Genomic DNA, 13,160 nt, shown 5'->3' with positions numbered 1-13,160 from the left:
AATAAAATTTAGACCTGTCATTTTATTTTATAATGTCAAATGCAGTGATGACAGGGTCTGGGCTATTGCACAGCGTGGATATATACAGCTATCCTTAAAAAGTTACAAAAATAAATTTCATAGCTTCATTATACCATTAATACTGCTCTGATAACAGCTATTGAAAACAGATTCCAAACAAGAGCAAGTTTGATTATAGCAGTTTCCCCTTTATCACACTAGGCCTCATATGGAGCCAGTGATCATTAATGGAGAATGTGTGGAGCAGGTTAAGACCTACAAGTATCTGGGAGTACAGTTAGACGAGAAGCTAGACTGGACTGCCAACACAGATGCCTTGTGCAGAAAGGCACAGAGTCGACTGTACTTCCTAAGAAGGTTGGCGTCATTCAATGTCTGTAGTGAGATGCTGAAGATGTTCTATAGGTCAGTTGTTGAGAGCGCCCTCTTCTTTGTGGTGGCGTGTTGGGGAGGAAGCATTAAGAAGAGGGACGCCTCACGTCTTAATAAGCTGGTAAGGAAGGCGGGCTCTGTCGTGGGCAAAGTACTGGAGAGTTTAACATCGGTAGCTGAGCGAAGGGCGCTGAGTAGGCTACGGTCAATTATGGAAAACTCTGAACATCCTCTACATAGCACCATCCAGAGACAGAGAAGCAGTTTCAGCGACAGGTTACTATCGATGCAATGCTCCTCAGACAGGATGAAGAGGTCAATACTCCCCAATGCCATTAGGCTTTACAATTCTACCGCCAGGACTTAAGAACTTTTTAAAGCTATTATTAATGCTTTTTGAGATGGTGATTTAGATGCATATCATATTTTTTTTACTGAGTTAAGTATTGTATGTAATTAGTTTTGCTACAACAAGTGTATGGGACATTGGAAAAAAGTTGAATTTCCCCATGGGGATGAATAAAGTATCTATCTATTTACAGATGCAGCACAGAATAGGCCCTTTGAGCAACACCGCCAACATCCCACTGATTTAACCCTAGCCTAATCATGAGACAATTTACAATGAGCAAATCTTTGGACTGTGGAAGGAAATTGGAGCTTCCAAAGAAACCCCACACACTCCTCGGGAAGGACAGACAAACTCCTTACAGAGGACGTCAGGATTGAACTCCAAACTCTGATGCCCCAAGCAGTTAGCACAATGCTATTATAGCTACGCTACCAAGGTACCCTATTACCACAATTTGAGATGGCTAAACTTGAAATGGACTTGACTGTGTTCAGCTCTTTGGACTATGACAGCAGCATGGTGTTACAGCAGTTAGTGGTGTCAGAACTCCAGTTCAATCCATCTCTCAGGTGTCTTCCATGGGGCTTGTATGCTCCCTCCATCAACACACAACTCCCAAGTATTCAAGATTATAAATTTATGTTGGTAGTTTGTTTACTGTAAGTTGTCCCTACTATTGATTAATGGCAAAAAAAAAATTGTAGGCAAATCGATGGACCTGTGGTAGCAGAAACGCAGGGCTTTGGGGAAACTATGAAGAAATTAGACCAATGGATTTCTTCAAGACTCAGCAATGATCCAATAGCAGCTTCCTGTGTTATTAAATAGGTATATGGGACATGAAACATCAGAAAACCAGCACTGTCTCACATTAACTAGAATATAAAAGCTAGAATATAATGTTGAGGTTTTATAAGGCACTGGTGAGGCTTCACTTGGAGTACGTGAGCAGTTTTGGGCTCCTTGCCCAAGAAAGGTTGTGGAGGATTTCATTAAAAATTATCAAATGTTGAAAGGTCTCAATAGAGTGGATGTGGAGAGGATGTTTCCCATGGTAGAGGAGTCTATGATCGGGGGCACAGCCTCAGAAAAGAGGGACAATAAAGACAAGGAGGAATTTTTTTAGCAAGAGAGTGGTAAATCTATTGACATAGATGGCTGTGGTGGCCAAGTCTTGGGTGTATTTAAGGCAGAGGTTGATAGATTCTTTTTTATGATTTAAATTTTATTGAATTCTTTTACAAATTTTCCCCAAACCCTCAAGTCAATATTGGAATTGTGTAAATCATAGCTTACAAAACATAAAATTATCCATAAAATAAAAAACATGGCAGAAATAAATATCAATATAATAATCATGTGTGTTTATTTAGACCGCTAATGACTTAAAAACTGCCATTCAGAAATATGCTTCACCGCTACATTCACCACTATTTCCCCCCAGGAAGCCTAAATATTTGCCCCATTTTTGTGTATAGATGTCCAATCTATCAAACTGTTTGTAAGACATGCGTTCAAAAGCTACCACTTTGGCTATTTCTGTGGCCCACTCCTGAAATGATGGTCCCCCCCCCCCCCCCAAGTTCCTCCAACTTCTAAGTATAATTTGTCTTCCTACCATTATACTTGTCTGGATCCAATTTTGAGAGAGTTTATCCCCAAGTAACCCATGTGTGTCTCCCAAGACAAAAAGTCTGGGGCAGAAAGGGAGTTGAATACTCAAAACTTCACCAATATACTTATGTATCATAATCCAAAATTCTTGAATTCTGGGACAGGACCAGAGCACATGTACTAAGTCCCCTTTATCTGTCTCATAGCGCCAGCATTCAGGGGTATTTTTCAACCCTAATCTATGTAACCTTGCTGGAGTCCAATAAAAACGGTGTAGAATCTTAAACTGAATAAGGCACACCCTCAGGTCTCTTGACATTTTTGCAAATTTTGTCCCACTCCCTTGTCTCAAAAGTCACACTCAGGTCTTTTTCCCCTGCTCTTTTAAGACCCAACAGAAATCTGTCCCCGGAGATTTGTGTTAAAGCTGAATAAGAAATTGAGGCTTCGTGACCTTTACCATTGGCAGCCTGTACAGTAGACAGTATCGTAGCAACTTGTGGGGGTTACTGTGTAAAACCAAAAGTTGTATGTAGCAAATGACAGTTGAAAATGTCTCCAAAATTGTGACCTAGAGATATCATACGGTTGGGTTAATTGACTAAAAGATTTTAAACTATCACCATTATAAAGGTCTCCCAATTTAATTATACCTTTCCCTTGCCATTCCCTCCAGAAGAAAGGGGACTTATCAATACAGTACACAACTCTGGATTCATCCAGATACTTGAGGCTTCATTCAAATATGGATTAAATTTAAATAATCTGGCTATCTTATTCCAGAACAAATGCATATGCAATATAATTGGGTGAGACCTTGCCTCAGGAGGTAACTTGATTGACAAACATTGTAATGGACAATAGGTGCAGAAGTAGACCGTTCGGCCCTTCGAGCCTGCACCGCCATTTTGAGATCATGGCTGATCAATTCCTATCAATACCCGGTTCCTGCCTTGTCCCCATATCCCTTGATTCCCCTATCCATAAGATACCTATCTAGCTCCTTCTTGAAAGCTTCCAGAGAATTGGCTTCCACTGCCTTCCGAGGCAGTGCATTCCAGACCCCCACAACTCTCTGGGAGAAGAAGTTTTTCCTTAAATCTGTCCTAAATGACCTACCCCTTATTCTCAAACCATGCCCTCTGGTACTGGACTCTCCCAGCATCTGGAACATATTTCCTGCCTCTATCTTGTCCAATCCCTTAATAATCTTATATGTTTCAATCAGATCCCCTCTCAATCTCCTTAATTCCAGCGTGTACAAGCCCAGTCTCTCTAACCTCTCTGCGTAAGACAGTCCAGACATCCCAGGAATTAACCTCGTGAATCTACGCTGCACTTCCTCTACAGCCAGGATGTCCTTCCTTAACCCTGGAGACCAAAACTGTACACAATACTCCAAGTGTGGTCTCACCAGGGCTCTGTACAAATGCAAGAGGATTTCCTTGCTCTTGTACTCAATTCCCTTTGTAATAAAGGCCAACATTCCATTAGCCTTCTTCACTGCCTGCTGCACTTGCTCATTCACCTTCAGTGACTGATGAACAAGGACTCCGAGATCTCTTTGTATTTCTCCCTTACCCTACTCTACACCGTTCAGATAATAATCTGCCTTCCTGTTCTTACTCCCAAAGTGGATAACCTCACACTTATTCACATTAAATGCCAACTGCCAAGTATCTGCCCACTCACCCAGCCTATCCAAGTCACCCTGAATTCTCCTAACATCCTCATCACGTCACACTGCCACCCAGCTTAGTATCATCAGCAAATTTGCTGATGTTATTTTCAATGCCTTCATCCAAATCGTTGACGTAAATTGTAAACAGCTGTGGTCCCAATACCAAGCCCTGTGGCACCCCACTAGTCACCACCTGCCATTCCGAGAAACACCCATTCACCGCTACCCTTTGCTTTCTATCTGCCAACCAGTTTTCTATCCATGTCAATGCCTTCCCCCCGATGCCCTGAGCTTTGAGCACCAATCTTCTATGTGGGACCTTATCAAATGCCTTCTGAAAATCGAGGTACACTACATCCACTGGATCTCCCCCGTCTAACTTCCTGGTTACATCCTCGAAAAACTCCAACAGATTAGTCAAGCATGATTTACCCTTGGTAAATCCATGCTGGCTCGGCCCAATCCTATCACTGCTATCTAGATATGCCACTATTTCATCCTTAATAATGGACTCTAGTATCTTTCCCACCACCGATGTCAGGCTGACAGGTTGATAGTTCTCTGTTTTCTCCCTCCCTCCTTTCTTAAAAAGTGGGATAACATTAGCCATTCTCCAATCCTCTGGAACTGATCCTGAATCTAAGGAACATTGGAAAATGATTACCAATGCATCCGCAATTTCCAGGGCCACCTCCTTTAGTACCCTAGGGTGCAGACCATCTGGACCTGGGGATCTGTCAGCCTTCAGTCCCATCAGTCTTCTCATCACCGTTTCCTTCCGAATGTCAATCTGTTTCATTTCCTCTGTTACCCTATGTCCTTGGCCCATCCATACATCTGGGAGATTGCTTGTGTCTTCCTTAATGAAAACAGATCTAAAGTACTCATTAAATTCTTCTGCCATTTCTCTGTTTCCCATAACAATTTCACCCAATTCATTCTTCAAGGGCCCAACATTGTTCTTAACTATCTTCTTTCTCTTCACATACCTAAAAAAGCTTTTGCTATCTTCCTTTATATTCCTGGCTAGCTTGCGTTCGTACCTCATTTTTTCTCCCCGTATTGTCTTTTTAGTTAAGTTCTGTTGTTCCTTAAAAACTTCCCAATCATCTGTCCTCCCACTCACCTTAGCTCTGTCATATTTCCTTTTTTTTAATGCTATGCAGTCTCTGACTTCCTTTGTCAATCACTGAGGCCCCTTTCCCCTCCTTTGAATCCTTCCTTCTCTGGGGGATGAACTGATTTTGCACCTTGTGCATTATTCCCAAGAATACCTGCCATTGCTGTTCCACTGCCTTTTCTGCTAGGCTATCCGTCCAGTCAACTTTGGCCAGCTCCTCCCTCATGGCTCCATAGTTTCCCCTGTTCATCTGCAACACTGACACCTCCGAGCTAAAAGCTTATCATATTGTGATCACTACCTCCTAATGGCTCCTTTACTGCAAGATCGCTTATCAAATCCTGTTCATTACATAACACTAAATCCAGAATAGTCTTGTCCCTGGTCGGCTCTCGTACAAGCTGTTCCAAGAATGCATCCCGTAGGCACTCTACAAACTCCCTATCCTGTGGTCCAGCACCAACCTGATTCTCCCAGTTCACCTGCATGTTGAAATCCCCCATAACTACTGCGACATTACCTTTGCCACATGCCAATGTTAACTCCCTATTCAACTTGCACCCTATATCCATGCTACTGTTTGGTGGCCTGTAGACAACACCCATTTGGGTCCTTTTGCCCTTACTGTTTGGGTCCTTACTGTTTGGGTCCTTTTGCCCTCAATTCTATCCACACAGACTCTACTTCTCCTGACCCTATGTCCCCCCTTGCAAAGGACTGAATCTCATTCCTCACCAACAGGGCCACCCCACCCCCTCTGCCCACATTTCTGTCCCTACGATAGCACATATACCCTTGTACATTCATTTCCCAGGTCTGATCTCCCTGCAGCCATGTCTCCGTTATCCCAACAACATCATAGTTACCCATTCGCACCTGGGCGTCAAGCTCATCCGCCTTATTTCTGACACTTCGTGCATTCAGATATAGAATTTTTAACCCATTTCTCCTCTCTCTGTTTGAATCGCTGCCTATTGTGCTTAACCCAGCTCCCCGAACTCCCATCAGGCTATACATCCCTAGAATTTTGTTGTCCTTCCTACATTTACTTATTCTCTATCTATAGGGATGGGAGGAAGAGCAGAACACTCAATACCAAGGAGGCGCTCTCTCTGGAGAGAGACCAATGTTCTAAATGCTTAAGAGTGAAGGCATAGTAATAGTATATTAACTTTGGCAAACCTAAGCCCCACCCCCCCTTTCAACTGACAAGTGTAATTTGTTAAAGTTTAAGCATGGGTGTTTACCATTTCAAATAAAAACCTTAATTATTTTATCAAATTACTTAAAATATATTAATGGAATTTGAACTGGTAACCATTGGAACAGATAATTAATCTTTGGAATGCTATTCATCTTCAAGGTATTTACTTTTCCCGACATTGACAAATACAATGATGACTATATGACTACATCACACGAAATTCTTTGCAATTATGGATCAAAATTTACCTTTACTAAATCCTTCAGTTGAGGGGGAAAATTAATACCTAAATATTGTATACCTTTCTTTGGCCAGTGAAATTGGCCTGCGTAAAAAGCAGATGCAGGGCAATATGCAGCCAACGGTAGTGCTTCTGATTTTGTCCAATTAACCTTATAACCTGAGAATCTAGAGTAAGACTTTATAATGTTAAAAAGACATGGCACCGACCGACTAGGATCCAACACAAATAATAAAAATATCATCCGCATAAAGCATCAGTTTATGAAACAGTCCTCCCACAGATATCCCTATAAAGTTCTCATTCTTTCTGATTGCTGCTGCCAGGGGATCCAAAGCTAGACAGAACAACATTGGCGAAAGTGGGGAACCCTGTCAGGTACCCCTTTTAAGAGAGAAGTAAGGTAAAATGTAACTACTAGTTTGAACCGCTGCTTCAGGGTTACTGTATTATATAACAGTCTAATCCATTTTAAAAAGATGGGTCCAAATCCAAAAATTGAAGAATCTTAGACAGCCCCATTCCACCTGATCAAATGCTTTTTCAGTATAGAGTGAGATAGCTGCTATAGGTGACTGATTATCGGCCACCGACCACATAATATTCACAAGACGCCTTATGTTATCAGATGAGCTATGTCCTCTGATAAATCCCACCTGATCACTATGTAGGTTGATAGGGCATGAAGGGCAATGGGGAGAAGGCAAGAGATTGAAATGGATCAGTCATGATGAAACGGCAGAGCAGACCCAATGACCTAATTCTGCTCCTATATCTTACAGTCTTAAGAACTGTTTTCCATTTTTAACATTCAGCAGTTTAAGACTGATGCACAGTTTAATTCAATGACAGATCAATTAAATCTACTAAAATGTCAGTTGCCAGAGTAATACCATACAAAAATTTTGAACTATGATTTACTATACTTAAATATCTGGACAAGTTATGCTTCCCCAGAAATAAAGCATCAGTAGTTTCTTCATTGCAAATATACTGTGTTTAATGATATATAAAAGAACGTCTCTTCCAGTTGACTGCATAGAACATACAAATGTCTTTGCCAAATCTAGTAGTCAGCTGTCTGCTCCAAGGGCTTTAGTTCAAAGCTACATCATGAACCACAGTGACACTAGAACATGAAATCTCAATATCCAAATGCCCTTCCCAACAAACTTCCATGTGAATCAATTCATCCCACCGCACATTTTCAGTTATGCCATATAAATTCAGGGAATTAATTACACAAAAGCTTTCATAATTTTTCAGTTGATGTCCAATCTGCAATTATTGAGATTTGGATCTTCCAGAATATCACAGTAACTTTCCAATTGATCAGATTACACCTATTTAGAGAGAATCGCATATGAACATGTACATAATGGGGTGAAGACAATAGGGAGATGAATTGGTAAGAATTTTCCGTTGTCGCCCTTTTGCTCTCTCCTGCAAATCCACCCAGTTCCTCCCACACTAACCCCAGACCCCACCATGTATTTCACCTCCTCCATATAAACCATTGCATGTGCGCGCACACACACACCTCCCATTGGGTTGCTGCCCCCTACAGATCCCATCTACTCAATCTCCCTTATATGATTCCTGATCTATCAGATACCATCAACTACCACTCTTTGTTGCCTCCACATGTCACCTCCCAGCCTCTGCCATAATGTCCTCTCTTTCCTTCTCCATCTGCCTATTACCCCTCAACTGGATCCACCAGTCACTTGCCAGGTCCTTCTCTACTCTTTCATCCAGATGAATGGTCTCAACTGAAACGTTGCCGAATCCACTGTATCCCCTGCTCCTTTGTTATTGCTTAAGGTAATATTTTCTGGGGGGGGGGGGGGGGAGGGAAAGAATGGGACTATGTAGTTAATTCTTTGTAAGAGCTGGCAAAGTCATTATGGGCCAATTCTTTCATCATATAGAGTCAGCCATACAGCACAGAAACAGGCCCTACAATACCATTAAGTTGCCTACGTGAACTTGCCCTTGGTCCCTATTTTCCTCTGACCTATCCATGTATTAGTCCAAATGTCTTTTATTGTATTTATTTAAAGATTCAGCACAGAATAGACCCTTTCAGACCAACAAGCTGCACCATCCAGTAACACACTTATTTAACCCTAGCGTAAAGTTAGGACAATTTACAGTGGCCAATAAACCTACAAACCTTTTATACATTGTAGTTCCACCTGCCTCTACAGTTTTCTCAACCAGCTTGCTCCACATTTGGTGTGATAACATTGCCCTCACGTGCCCTTTAAATATTTCCCCTCTCACCTTAAATCTATGCCCTCTAGCTTCAGGCTCCTCTACCCTGAGAGAAAAAAAAGACTATTCATCTTATCACGCTCTCACGATGTTGTCCATGTTTAATTAAAGTTGCCCTTCAGTTTACTTTACTTTCACCAACTGATACTAGAGCGTACAATCATCACAGTGATATTTGTTTCTGCGGTTCGTGCTCCCTTAAGTACAAATCGAAGTAAATATAATAAAAATTTAAATTATAAATCATAATTAGAAAATAGAAAAGGGAAAGTAAGGTAGTGCAAGTCAGGTCCAAATATTTGGAAGGTACGGTCCAGATCCGGGTCTGGATCTGTTCAGCAGTCTTATCACAGTTGGAAAGAAGCTGTTCCCAAATCTGGCCGTATGAATCTTCATGTTCCCAAACCTTCTCCCGGAGGGAAGTGGGACAAAAAGTGTGTTGGCTGGGTGGGTCTTGTCTTTGATTATCCTGGCAGCACTGCTCCCACAGCATGCAGTGTAAAGTGAGTCCAAGGATGGAAGATTGGTTTGTGTGATGTGCTGGGCTATGTTCACGATCTTCTGCAGCTTCTTCCGGGCTTGGACAGGACAACTTCCATACCAGGTTGTGATGCACCCTAGAAGAATGCTTTCTACGGTGCATCTATAAAAATACCAGGTTAAAAAAAAAAGCCCCAGCATGTCCAGTCTCTAACTCAAGACCTCCAGTCCAAGTATCATGCTTGACTTTTTTCCCCTATACCCTTTCCAGCTAAATGTTATCCTTTCTATAACTGAGCAAACCAGACCTGCATACAATACTTTGAATGTGGTGTCACCAACGTCTTGTACAGTTGTAAAATGACATCCCAATTCTTGTACTCAGTACCCTGACCAATGAAGACGAACTTGCCAAGCACCTTCACCACCCCTCAACCATCAGGGTCTTGAACTAGAGGGACCACTTCACTCACTCCAACACTGAACAGTTCCCACACCTATAGACTTACTTCCAAAGACTCATCTCATGTTCTCGATATTTATTGCTTATATTATATTTTTCTTTCCTTTTATATCTGTAGCTTGTCACCATTTGCACATTGATTGTTTGTCTGCCTTATGCGTATGCTTTCATTAATTCTATTGTTTCTTTGTATATACTGTGAATTGTGTGCAAGGTAAAGAATCTCGGGGTGTATGTGTTGACACATGTACTTTGATAGAAAACTTACTTTGAACTTGTACTGATATTATAACTTTCTTTTTAAGGGTGGAACTAGGAAAGGAGGCGCCAGAGATTTTTGCAGACCTAAGTGACTGCTTCCAGTTCATCTGCAAAACAGATTATTCTTTTCTCATGTCTTTCTTTTCAAACTGTCTGGGGTGCTGTCAGAGTCTATAATCCATAGCTACAGCTCAAACTATGGTTCTCCGCAAGCGGTAGGGTCTCAGACTCACTGTGCAGCTTGGCATTCCAATATCTCCCAGAGTGGCTTGGAAGACGTGGGCCTTTGGTGAGCAGTCCTGTGGACGCCCTGATTCTTCACTGATTTTGCTGATTGAAGCATTGTGGGATACAAACTTAGGGTCAGCAGGCATTGTGCACTACTGTTGGAAGTATCTATCTATCTATCTATCTACTCAAGTGATCCCTCTCTTTTGATGGTAAGTGAGAGGCCAGTTGGTCCTCGAGTCAGGGAGCTTACAGAAATGGCTCGAGAAGGAGTGATGCAAAAGATTATAACATTAGAACAGCCAGCAGCTGGTCTCCCGCTCTCGTTCCTGGAGTGATTGCTTGTTCCCTGATTGGTGAGAGAGCATTTCTCTGAGATACTGAAGTGCTGAATTATGAACTGTAGTTTTTGATAGACTCTAGACCAAGGTCACTTTGGCATTTCTTGCTGTTGCTTTCATGATGGGGGGGGGGGGGGTTCAGTGCTTCTGCTGGTGCAAGTGAGGGGAGGGGAAGTTTTGGGGGTTTTTGATATTACTATCCATTCGTTCTTTGGGGTTTCATGGATGATTCTGTGAAGAGTAAGAATTTCAGGTTGTATTCTTCGATGAAGTTTGAAAGTTTGAATAATGTGCTAGCATGGGTAATGAAATGGGAAAGGATGATCACTAGTACAAACCTGAAGGAAGCACCATGTTGTCACACTGTTGGATTTTGGTGAGCGTTGAGTACCCTTATGAAGGTGTGGACTTTAAAAACAGACGGCAGGCTGCAATAGCATATTCCGTGCAAAAAGTGTTTATTGTGTACCAGAGGTAGCAAACTTAGGAAAAGTACTTAAATATTTAGTGCAAAAAATGGCAAAATAACAAAAACAACAAAAGTGAAAATGCAGAAATATACCATCAGACCTTTAGGAATACAACACAAAACGTCAGTCTGAAGTAATACACCTCACCTTAGCACACCCTCTCTCCCTCTTCACAGGATCTCCTTACTCTAGAGAATAGGGATAGTCCATTCTTTGGAATGCAGGAATGGAAAGTGGGGGGGGGGGGGAGGGGGGAAGGGGGTCTTACCATGAGCCTGAACAATTACACAAAAAAACCAAAGCACAGGATTTCACATCCCATTCACAATCAATAATGTCCACAAATACATTCATCACAAGATCACAATGGCATTGCGCAACAACAAAAATCAATCAACCAACCAACAACTAACCATCTTTCAGCAGCCAGCACTCTACCCCAATAAGTTTAACGCCAGCACTGCCAGACAGGGCTACAGGGAAAGAGATTACCTGTGGCAGACCTGCTCTGGCAGTGCAGTGGTTAGTGCAACACTATTACAGCTCAGGGTGGGAATCAATTTTGGTGCCATCTATAATGAGTTTGTACGTTCTCTCTGTGACCGCATGGGTTTCATCTGGGTGATCTGTTTTCCTTCCACTTTCCAAAGACGTACCCATTAGGTTAATTGGTCATTGTAAATAGTCCTGTGATTAGGCTAGGGTTAAATTGGTGGGTTGTTGGTCCAGAAGGGCTAGTTCTGCACTGTATCTCTAAATAAAAATAAGTGGTTTTAAAAAAAAGGGAGTGTCAATATACAGTTCTTGGCAACATGGATAGGTGCAAACATTGTTATAATCTGTTACGCCTGTGCCCCCTCCTTTTTGAGAATCGCAATATCGCTATTAATTCAGGTCAGGAGACCCAGGAAATGAGAGAGAGACGTTTGGAATGTCTTGGCCCCTCGGCGATACAAAGCTACGGGAAACGGCCATTGTCTCTTGGAGACAGAATTGTGTATTGAGTACGGTGCTATTTATTTGAAGCCCTCAGGGAATGACCAAAAGTGGGCTGGTTGAGGGGAGGCATCCCTCCACCCTGATTGACATCTGAGACCCTGTGAGTCAGGATAAAAGAGGGTCTAGGGGAACAGCCCCTTCAGACACGCACCAGGAGAAACGCTAGAAATTCCGTGACAGCGTTTAATAGCGACAGCCGGTGGAGGGCCCACATGTGTCCTTTCCCGTTGCCCCGGGATTGAGGCCCTACCACGGAAGGCGGCTTAGCTAAGGAAGAGATCACCACCAACGCCATTTCGAAGGATTGACATCATAAAACAAAAAACGGGCAAGTTCTAAACCTCCGTCTCTCTCTCCAACAAAAAGCTGCCGCCTGAATGAACTTGAGTGACTTTTATATTTCCATCGGACAATACATTATCCCCTAGACAACGATAGAGTTATTTCTTATTGATTATTATTATACCCGCGCTTTTAGATTTAGTATTGACGACGTATATTATCTGTATGGTTGCATTGATATTATTTTTGCGTATTTTTATCAATAAATACTGTTAAAAATAGTACCATCAGACTTCAACAGACCTCTCTATCTTTGCTGGTAAGTGACCCAGTTACGGGGTACGTAACAAATCCAATTCATAAGTTAAAAAAATCATATTTTGTTACTGCAGTCCAATTTTTTTTTTAAGAAGCATGCCTCAATGCACAATGCCATCCACTCACTACCAGATTTGTGTAGAGCAGTGGGTGGAAGAGTGAGTCAGCACACATTATTGGTATACCTACACATTCTTACCAATGAATTACAGGATGCACAACAATTTGAAATTTAACAAATAATCTAAACCAGAAGAATGCCACTAGAATGAGAAATCTGTTATTAAACTAAGCTGGGTACATATGAGCAGAACTTGTTTTTGTTCAAATCCAGAGCTGTACAGATTATTACTTCCTCTGCGGAGCAAAGGCAGAGATTGCGTGCTAAAGTGAATATCTGGAGGTGGGCTGTAAATGCTAATCAGTGACATGTACA

The 13,160-nt window shown here is 41.9% G+C and overlaps 1 protein-coding gene across 4 annotated transcripts in view; it reads right to left on the bottom strand.

Moving 5' to 3' along the window:
- The window catches only part of LOC140739717 (protein unc-13 homolog A-like), a 287,569-nt gene that overhangs the window by 235,043 nt on the left and 39,366 nt on the right, over nucleotides 1–13,160 (bottom strand). The gene's annotated exons all lie outside the window — the stretch shown is intronic.

Source organism: Hemitrygon akajei, chromosome 16, assembly GCF_048418815.1.
Source record: "Hemitrygon akajei chromosome 16, sHemAka1.3, whole genome shotgun sequence".
NCBI lineage: Eukaryota > Metazoa > Chordata > Chondrichthyes > Myliobatiformes > Dasyatidae > Hemitrygon > Hemitrygon akajei.
The sequence above is the reverse complement of the archived record's forward strand: the minus strand, read 5'-3'. Positions and strand labels throughout refer to the sequence as shown.